Raw genomic sequence first — 10,691 nt, forward strand, 5'->3', positions numbered from 1 at the left:
ACATGTTTAGTGGTCAGGTAGTCGTGTGTAAAAGAAGAATTGTCATCTAAGTGAGCCACCTTAGACAACTGAAAACTAGATTAGTACAGTGACTGAACTGTGCCGTGTAAGCCAAAGTTGAAATTCGTTAGGAATGAAGTATCTTATATTGTATGTTGCATCTCCTCTAATGATAAATACAGCCCTTCTTCATTTTGTTCTGTCACCCTGACATCTCTCAGGAGTACTACATTCATGTAACCTGTTAGATGCATAAATAATGCACTTGGAAAACATTTCTTAAGTAATGATTTTGTCCTTTTTTTCCCTGCAGTGACTATTACTTTGCGTCCTTCCAGCACTATCATGCCTTTTGCTAATAAATATATATTTTCCCTTGTGGAGATAAAAGCTCAGCCCTGAGCCAGAGCAGTCAGATAGGCCTTGCAGAGGACCTAGTGGCAGCATAGCCAGGAGTGCTCAGCACATTGGGACTCAAGGTGAGGGTATGTTAGAGATTGAAAGGGTTATGTTGGTATTATGTGTTTGAGTAACCAGAGGACCAGATTATGGCAGTAGGCATGGCATGGAGTCCACAGGAGGAAGCCTGAGGAGCCCTGCAAGGGCCAGGGGCCCACAGGGTATAGCCAGGTGGGGTCTGAGGCCACATGGGCCAATGCCCAAACAGATAAATTAGAAGTAGACCCATAAGGCATGACTGTGGCTACAGGGGAGGCTGGAGGCCACAATTAAAGCCCTTAAGTTGCCACAAGGCAATCTGACCTGGAGGGCCAGGATCAGTGCCATGAGGGCAGGTTTGGTATCAGCAGGGCATGTGTAGGGTGAGCCAGCCAGCGGAGGAACTTTGTCAGCAGACGGAAGGTCCAGTGGCAAAGAGGACCAAGAGTCCAGGAAGGGAAGGTGTGACTGGCCGTGCCCTGAGGGCTGCTGTGATGCCTCCTGTGGACCACCCTGGTCCTGCCCCTGTTCCAGGTCCCCTGTACAATCCAGGTTAGAGGCTTACTCTGGCAGGTTAGCCTGGGCCCATTTGCTCTGGCTCAACTTTTTGGCCTCAGCCTTTATCTTTCTTGGGGCTCAAACTATAGCCTCCTTTCTTGCCACCTGTCCCAGTTTCTCTGTTTTCCCCTCTCCCTCTGTCTATAGCACCAGCAACAAATCTGGAGTGCCTACCTGGCACTCCTGCATGGCTTCATAGCCACCCCTACAGCTACTACCTGGTCCTACAGGTGATACAATTCTGCTCACAATGAAGAGAGGAGAGGAGAGGAGAATACAGCCCATCCAGATCCTCACAGTACAAAGAATAACCTGAACTAAAGTCCTGATCACCTTGGGTGAAATGAGAACACAAAAAGAGGCTTCTTTGCCTTTGCATGCCCAGGGCTCCCCTTACCATTATTCCTGGCTTTGTATCAGCCTGCCTGGGAGACCCTCATCCTTCCCCAGGAAGGGCTATGGTGACCCCAGTGGCCTAAGCATGAGTCTCTTATAACTGTAAGTCCTTCCCCTTCTGGGCAGCTGGTCCTATTGCTTGGTGCAAGGACAGTGGTCCCTTATTAGCCCTCTCAGCCCAGCTGGGATTCACTATACCTGTGACAGGGCTATTGGTGACTGCAGAGAATCTGTCTCCTTTTTCATAGTTGGTTGGGTCGGAAGGGACCTGAACAGATCATCAAGTCCGACCCCCTGCATGGCAGGAAAAAGTACTGGGGTCAAATGGCTGCTTATCTCCAAGGACTTTTCCCTACTGCCATTATTACCTGTATTCTTATAATTTCTGACCGTACTCTTAAAAGGCCCTAACAGGTTTTATTTGTCCTCCAGCCTTCTCCCAGTAATAGGGCAAGGGTTTCCTGTTAAAGAAGGGAACCTATAGATAGCACCACAAGAATCATTCAAGGCTCTGGGACAGCCTGCCTATATGCCAAAAAAAGCTACAAGGTATGGCAGGGGAGACACTGAACAGGAGTATGGTAAAGAGCTGGAGTGAGGGGAAGGATTAGTTTGGCTGGTATGGTTTGCCTTGGCTGGACCCGTTGCACACCCCATAAATACGCAAGGGAGAAAGTTGTTCTGATTGCCCTATCTTTTAAAAATGCACTTATGGATCTCTTCTTGCTTCATTGGGAAAGTAATCTGCCACTTGTTTATATCACTGTAGAAAACTACTTCCCCTCTCTGCCACATGGTATGACTAGTTGACTAGAACCTATTCCCTCTTTCTGCATGTCTACTCCACCTTTGTGGAGGAGGGAAGAGGGGAGAAAAGCTGAAGTTCCGTGCCTCACAAGTCCTGTGATCTGCAAAGTAGCTGCTCTCACAGGTAAGTATGAAGAATGTTCTCGTACTGAATGAATAAGTTTCGCAAGTGATAAGTCTTGCCTTGAGCTGTATTTTCAATACAGATTTTTTCATTTGAACTCTTGTCCACTGATATCATAGCTGACCTTGCAAGCTCTTTTTCTTTTCTTTTTTTTCTCTAATGCCATCACATCACTCCTAGATGGATGGAGAGAATATATTAAATGGGCAAATGCTTTTATCTGGGCACAGGTTTCTAGCTTTGACTTATAGCTGTCCAAAGAACTTCTGTACAGGAAGCAATTACTGAGTTTAGTTTCTGGTTCTACAATCCAGTTCTGGTGGTGTTATTGCCTTGGTTGTCTGATCCCTCCTGCTTTTCTTTTCTAACTTCTTGCTTCCTTGTGTCTTCAACACTACATTAAAATTCAATCAGTTGGAAAATTCATCTTAAGAAAAAGGAAAGTCATTTTGAAATGTTCAGACTTATTATGTCAAATTAAAATATTTTGAGATACATCCTTGAATACATACTTATGTGCTGTAAGCTTGAATTTATCATGTTAGCCTGTGTTCTAATTATTTATGACCCTTTCTTGATATTGTATGTCAGTTTAAATTTTCATTGCTGTTAAAAGCATCAGCACTGGAGTTATCTGACAGTAAGTCATAATTCTGATGTGTAGTTACAAAAGTTGGTCTTACTAGTGAAACAGACCAGATTCATGGGTTCCCATAACTGAACAAGCCTTTTACAGTAGATGGAAATAGTTCCTGCTACTGAGCAATAACTGCCAGGATTTGCCTAAATCATAGGCAATGCATAGGGAGGGCATGGAGGGGCACATGCCCCCTGATGCCGCCAGCAGCACCTGTGGGAGCTCACCAGGTCCGCTCCCACCAGTGACTCAGGAGGTGCCCCCCATGGCCAAGTGGCTTTAGAGCAGTGGAACTCAACCTCCAGCTTGCACTGCCATGTCATCCGGCCTGTGGGGTCCTCTGTCCAGAAATGTGGTGGTGGGGAAGTACTGGCAATGTTAATTTCTGCTCCTCTGCTGCTACCAAATTTCCAGGCCCATGGGGAGCCCTGTTGGCTCGTTAGCAGGGCCCTGCTAAACCAGGCGGTACATGGCCAAATCTAGATGTGTGGGGTCAAGCCAGTGCATGGAATTGGGCCAGCACGGTGGGTCACACTCATGGACTGACCCCATGAACTAAACCTATGCAGAATCTGGCCTGTGGACCAACTCCACACCACTCATCTGACCCATGGGCACTGTTTTAGAGGGTCTCTTTAAAACTATGTGTATATTGGATGTATTAAGCTATTTGACTGAATATGTATTGCACACCTTAATGAGAAAGAGAAGGAAATGGACTGTGCATTTCTACAGGAACTTTAAATGGTCACCAAGAATCGACAGCAACTAGGGAAGGATACACAACAGCCTTCTTGTAGAGCAAGTTCTATGAAAAAGTGCTACTAGGAATTCAGCATATTTTGTTTTTTAGGTAACCATTTGCTCATATATTTTTTTTCAGATCTCTGGGATTCTTTTTTATCTTTACAGGCATTCCAGGCCTTGTCCTTGTGACCTCAGATTTCAGCATGATGTGTTTTGCCATCCCCCAATCATGTTTATCCCCCTTCCGGCTCCTTCAATCAGTCACCCCCGGATACTAAGATCAGGTTTGAGAACCTAAAGGTTCCTCTGACATTTAGAGCAATTAGTATTGTTTCATAAGATGATGAGAAATGGATTTTCATTACTTATGAATCAGCCTAACTTTGCTCTTTAAAACAGCTTTGGCTATACCTGATTGACAACTGCCTATGTTTCTGCTCCATATGTTCTACTGGCATTGCACACATAGCAAAGTTTATGCTGGATTTTCCGAAGGCACCTAAAGGAAATAGGTACCCAACATCCATTAAAATTCAGAGGTATTTGGGCATCTGATTCTTCTATGCATCTTTGAAAACCTTACCCTTATTTTGCTGAAGCTTTGCAATGCCATTCGATCATCCAGTGATTCTTCAGCTAGCTTTAATTTTCCTCTCTTCCTTTATTCCATGGCGTGAAATAAATTGTACCAATATCAAGCAGAACTCTAAATCCATTAATCTAGCTAGCTTGTGTCATGAATATGAGCCCTGCTTTCAAGGAGTGATTTCTTTATATTTTGCCTATGGTCCTGATATTTGCACATGAAGTGTTTGATGGATTAGTGAATATAACCAAGCCTGTTGTAATGTGCCCCTGGATCTGTGCCTATTACAATTTTTCCTTGTGGCACAGACTATTCATAGGGCTTTAGAGACACAGAGGGCAATTAACTTATTTAATAAGTACTCTGCTAGAATCTCTGTTTTTTTAGGGGACAAACTGGCCTTTTTTTCCATTGTGTTAATAAATTTACCAGTTTGTTCTTCTTCTTTAACAAATAAATGAAGAGATGAAAGATGTGAATGAGAAACAAGACCTTGAAATATTGATGGTTCAGAGCTGGCTGCAATAATGTTTGAGCAGACTGCTCAAGACCAAAAACTGCCATGGATAAGCTTTCCTGCATTTGTGAAGGAGTGAAGGTAGACACGGCATGCTTTGTATGGAGTTACGAACCCAGACCCTAGAGTCAAACATGAGGGCAAGCATAGCCTTCATAGAAGCTTGTTCCTGTGCTCACTGGAACTGGTGTACATCAGAAGTAATTACTGTGGAGTCATAGATTTTCATTGGTATAAGCAAAGATCAGGATCAGAAGTTGTCTCTACCTGCTATCGGATTTATTTGCGGTTCAGGATTTACAATCAGCACTGAAAATCTCTTCTTGCAGCCATAAAACCAAGTACATCCTACACTGGTGCACAGCGGTAACAAGATTTGAATGTCATTAGGGGCTGCTCCTACACATCTTGTATTAAAGCAGCTAAGTGTTTAACCCATGAATAGAACTCTTATTATCTTTGCTTTTGAAACCTCAATATAGATCACTTAACCACTCTCTGCAAGAAATCCCATGAGAGCAGGGAACAAAGTAAAGCAAAGAGGATTGTATCTGATAGAGCTCTTTAAACACATTTTTCATTTGAGCATGGAGAGAGCCAACCAGCATACCACTCCTAATATAGATTAACCTAAGTCAGATGGCTGCACAGCACAATGCTGTTAGAGAATTTGGCCAGATAGTTTTGTTACTGAGAAGCTCTTCCAATTATGTATGGCACAGTGGAAAAACTAGTGCACAAAATGGAGAACATCTGTCACCTCTTTCATAACAGGGGAGTAACAAATCAGGTTACAGATCCTCTTTATGTTTGTCAGCTGTGCTCAGGTAAGGTGTGGAACAGGAGTCTGTTCCTATATGCAAACATCTAGCAAAGTGCTGTTGTCCATTCTTATTGAAATGTTCTGTATTTGAGGCAAGAATGAGTATTATCTAGTTACACACACACACTTGATTTAACCAATTCAAAGGAATTTGGAAGAGGTGAAACTGGTGTGAGATCAGAAAGCATTGCATGAGTGAACAGGATCACCTTTCATATACACTCACAAGCAGGAAGAGGTAGCTGGGGGCTCCACAAAAATCTGTTAGCAAAATCCATCTTGGGTTAAGTAGGATAAGTGTGTAGGGAACTTTGATAAGGGAATCAGGATACACCCTCCTCAGTGAATTTAACTTAAGTCAGTAGAGTTCTACCTGAGCAAAATTGATAATGCACCCACTAAATTCTTTTAACTTACTGAATCAATATGAATAATAAATGATAATAAAGAAATGCATAATGTATTGTCTTTTTTATTCTTTTTGATGAAAGGTACCAGGTAGATAACCCTATAGATTAATTCTTCCTTTTATCCATCCAAAAGATACATAGCAAAACGAAAAGTTTCCCTGCATCATCCCAATAACCAAGAACGACCATCTAGAAGGGTCATTTCAAATCTTGGTGAGTCTGTCTGGTGATTTAATTTTCAGCATTTGTGCTGTTATTTCAAACAAGTGGTAAGTTGTGCCCTGTAGTGTGAGGTGAACAGATAAAGACCATGAAATTCAATTAGCATTGAATTAATATTGGCCACCAAACAGTTTGTCGCAGTGCACGTGGGTGCCCTGCACCTAAAAGCAGAAATGGCAGGAGAGACCCCTAGTGGTGAGAAGGGGGAGGCTCAACTGCCAGTCACCAGGGCAGCACAGGTGCTGGTTGCCAGGGAAACCAAGGGGGTCAGCTGACAGGAAGGGGCAGGTCTTGGCCCCTTAAGCCCAAGCATAAGGCCAGGAGAGCAGTTCCCCTCCGGCGGCCAAGGATGGGGGAGTTCGGCCAGTACGCAGGGAAAGGGGAAGATAGACTGCAGGAGCATCCCCTGGTTGTGGCTGAGTTGAAGTATTTTTTCCAGTAGGGACAGAACATGGATTTTTGACCAGGCGGTTTTAGTTTACGTTATAGCCCAGGGGCTTTGTGTTTTGGGTTTTGTGTTTTACTATTCAACCGGAGGACCGGGTGAGGCTATTAGGGGTGGAGGAGGCCTCATAGGGACGCCACGGTAGCATGGGGTTGCCTGGCACCAGAGAGAGCATTGTTTGGGAGCGAATTGGCTCCAGCCCTGGAGCCCCGGAGCTAGGGGGCAGCAGGGAGCCACGGAGCAAGAGGGGGCAGTGAGAAGCCCCGGAGCGAGAGGGGGCAGCAGGGAGCCCTGGAGCGAGAGGGGGCAGCGAGGAGCCCCAGAGCTAGGGGGCAGTGAGAAGCCCCGGAGCTAGGAGGCAGTGAGAAGCCCAGAGCTAGAGGGCAGAGAGGAGCCCCAGAGCAGGAGGGGGCAGAGAGGAGCCCCGGAGCCAGAGGGGGCAGAGAGGGGCCCCAGAAGTAAAGAAGAGGGCCAAGGCATAGGGCAAACCATGTCAAGTACCATCTGTGAGGCTTGGGCTGCGGTGTAGGGGAGGAAAAAGGAGCCACAGATAGCGCCCACTGACACCGCACATATAAAGTGGGCAGCCTCCTGCTAATTACATCACTCAATCAATTAAGATCAAGGCATGGCAGGTGAGTAAGCAGGCGGTTAGTCCAAGACAGGAAGGCGGAGCCACCAACAGAAAGGCGCGCTAGACCCTGTTACACAGTCATAACCCAATGTTGTTATAAGTACATTTGTAACAACTTTTTTAGCAACAGGCTTACAAAACTGAATGGGGGGTGGTAATGTGTTCAACCTACCCTCTACCTGGCCTCCACTAAGGCACATAAAAATTGCAGGGGTCCAAGACCTCCATTCAGACACACAAAGCAGGTGCCAAATTTTAAGATTACTTGAGTGTATGTACAAGCTTTTATATATGCAAATTCAGGCATGAATATGTGTGCAGTAGTTGATCATCAGGACCTTAAGTACTGATAGTAACATATTACAAGTTAGGATTTGGCATTTAAAACATATTGTTTTCCTTACAGAAGCAGCATTTATAAAAAGTGTTAATTTCTTTTGTATAAACAGGAAAAATTTAGAAAAGTAGTAAAATGTAGAATAAATAAGTAGGGTCTATGGTGATTACATTCTGCTCATAAAACAACTCTGACACATTCCTGTTGTCTGTAAGTTTCTGACACTGAACCACAACGTAAAGCAAATTCTTCAAGAAAAACATATTGTGAGGACCTCCTATGTAACACAAACAGTTTGTCAGGTCACAAAAAATTTTGGTTTTTCACAAGTTTTTCTTAATCTCTTGTGAAGGTACTGGGCTCCATCACACACACACAGAATTCCTGCCTTCACAATAAACATGAAAAAATGAAAACAGTGTGTGCACAGATTTTTACACATCAACCTTTTGGTTCTCCCTCCCCAAATCCAAAGAATAAAATTGCTCAAGGCTGGATATTATAGAAATTCTGTGCTTGCAGATTTATTTTGACTCATCTCAAAGTTATGGCAATGCATACGTGGACACTGGTGCCACCTTAGTCGGGGGGGCACGTGCCCCCCCAGCCACCAGTCAGCAACCAAGGCAGGGAGTCCCCCTACAGCCAGTCACCCAGTGAGGAGGTGGGGGGTCCCCCATGGCTGATTGCACTGACCGGAAAGCGGCCACAGTGGTCCAGGAAGTGGCCACAGTGCTTCATCTGGTGCTTCCACTCCCCAACCGGCACTTGCAGTGGGGGCACTGGCATTCCCACCTGCCCCACCTGCCTGTTACCTAAGTAGGGAGCGCGGCCTGTCAGGGGGTACACTAGCACACTCAGGGGGTTTGCGTGCACCCCTGTGTACCGCCTACACATCGCCACTGAATGCATATGTAGTCTGACTCAATACAGTCTAAATATCTAAATATCACTTCAGGTGAGGGTTAACTCTAAGCTGTGCTACCTAGCTCATGTTAGAGTAAGGTTAGTCTGCTTTACAGGGATAAAGTAAGCAATTTGCAGTCTTCCAGCATCCCAGGATATACTGGTCTCTCCCCCCTCCCCCCCAACTCACCAACTGGCTACAGTATTAGTATTAATGTGCAACTGTTCACAGCACATTTTAAGTTTAACATTGCTTAACATTTCACAGATTTAGTATGGTCTAAATTTAACATGTAACTTCACCCTTAATATCCATTCACTCATTGGGAAAGAGCACACAAAAATGCCATTTCTATGGTGACACAAATGATGTCACATGTAGTTTGCATCTGCTGGGAGTAAATTAGCTGGGGTGTTGATATGGAACAGCTGGTTTTCACTATTAAATTGTAACACCTTCAGTGCAATTATCCTTCCTCCTATAATGAACAACTACTGACCTTAGGCAGCATCATGTTGTTCAGGGTGTGGTTGGAAGGAGCCTGCATTTTTAGAGTCACTTTTGTAAGGGCAAAGACCTGCTCCAAAGGCAGTTGTGCAGCTGCAGAAGCATCTCTAGCATGTCAGTTATGTCCAGATAGAACAAGGGTTGAAGTGTTGTTGCAGCTCTGATGTAGCTTCTTTAGGCAAATTCATCTCTCACAGCTATAAACAGTTGGCCCAATAAAAGGTATGAGCCACTAATTCTGCCAGCTCAGAGGGAGAACAGAGGGAAGCGTTAAGTACCATGAGATTTATCCCCAGGAACTCTTGAGTTAAAATGCCCCAATTATGAAACGCATTTTTCTCCTGGGGCTTTTCAGAACAGTATAGGCTGTAATGTGGCATAAATTGGTCAGCTGTGAGGTCACATGGTTCATGAAGCCGCAGACATGTCAAAAAACAAACCACTGATTGAATGTGTATAAGTGGTCACTGCTTCATCATGGCCAGCAGCCATATACAAAAACATAGCATACTGTGCATGCATGGTTTTGAAAATCACAGCCAACCTACAGCCTTTTGATAAAGCTGGAGGGTTGTGGTGATAGCAGACTGGTTAACCAAGTATTCTGCCCTCCAAATTCTTGGCATTGTGGTGCCCTGAAGTTGAAGTCTGCCCTTTGTGCAGTTTTTTTTCTCCTCCTGAGAGAAAGTCTGGGGCATAAATTAAACTAGCTGCTAGGACCATAACAGTGTTAAAGTAATTTTCTGAAATGAGGCAGGAATTATTCTTCATAAACCTTTGAATGCTGTCCAATGGACACTGAATCATATAACTTTACATTATACTCTCACAACTAAAACGAATAACCGCTAACATCAGAAGTCCTATTAGGCCAGATTGGACCATCAGTAGTTTGCATGGAGTAGTACCTACCTCCAACAAGGAGCTCCAGAAAGCAGGATCTTCAGGCACTGCACTGGGCCAAGGTATTTGTGTCACCTGAGCAAGATTTTCAGGGCTCAAGCCTCAGAATCATAATTTCTTCTCTGCTTTCCCCCTACGGGAGTTGAGGGTGAGCACATGACTGACCTACACCAGAGGTGAATTGTATTAGTTTCTGTGCTGGATAAATGCTGTGCTAGCTTGTAGCCTATTTTCTAAGGTAAGCATAATAACTTTTTGTTGCACTCACTGACAATTTCCTGACCCTCCAATAAAATATTAATAAAATTAGATTACTCAGTCTTGCTTAATGATGATAGTGCAAATATGAAATAAAGTGCAGATCTTGAATATCAAACTCGCAACTCACAAGTCTTTTAAAGCCTTTCTTGACAATTTTCTCACAAGGAGAGTAGTAAAGCACTGGAACAGGATACCAGAGAGGTGGTGGAATCTCGATCCTTGGAGATTTTTAAGACCCAGCTAGATAGAGTGTTGGCTGGGATGATCTAGTTGGGAATGGTCCTGCTTTGAGCAGGGGGTTGGGCTAAATGACCTCCTGAGGTCCCTTCAAGCCCTAGTTTTTCTATGATGCTCTGATTCTATCTTCAGTTAATTTCATTTTTTTGCTTTAGTAATTTCAGATCAGTACTACTTGGTACTGCTTTTTGGTTT

This window comes from Gavialis gangeticus, unplaced genomic scaffold (genome assembly GCF_001723915.1).
Source record: "Gavialis gangeticus isolate Ggan-Ray unplaced genomic scaffold, GavGan_comp1, whole genome shotgun sequence".
NCBI lineage: Eukaryota > Metazoa > Chordata > Crocodylia > Gavialidae > Gavialis > Gavialis gangeticus.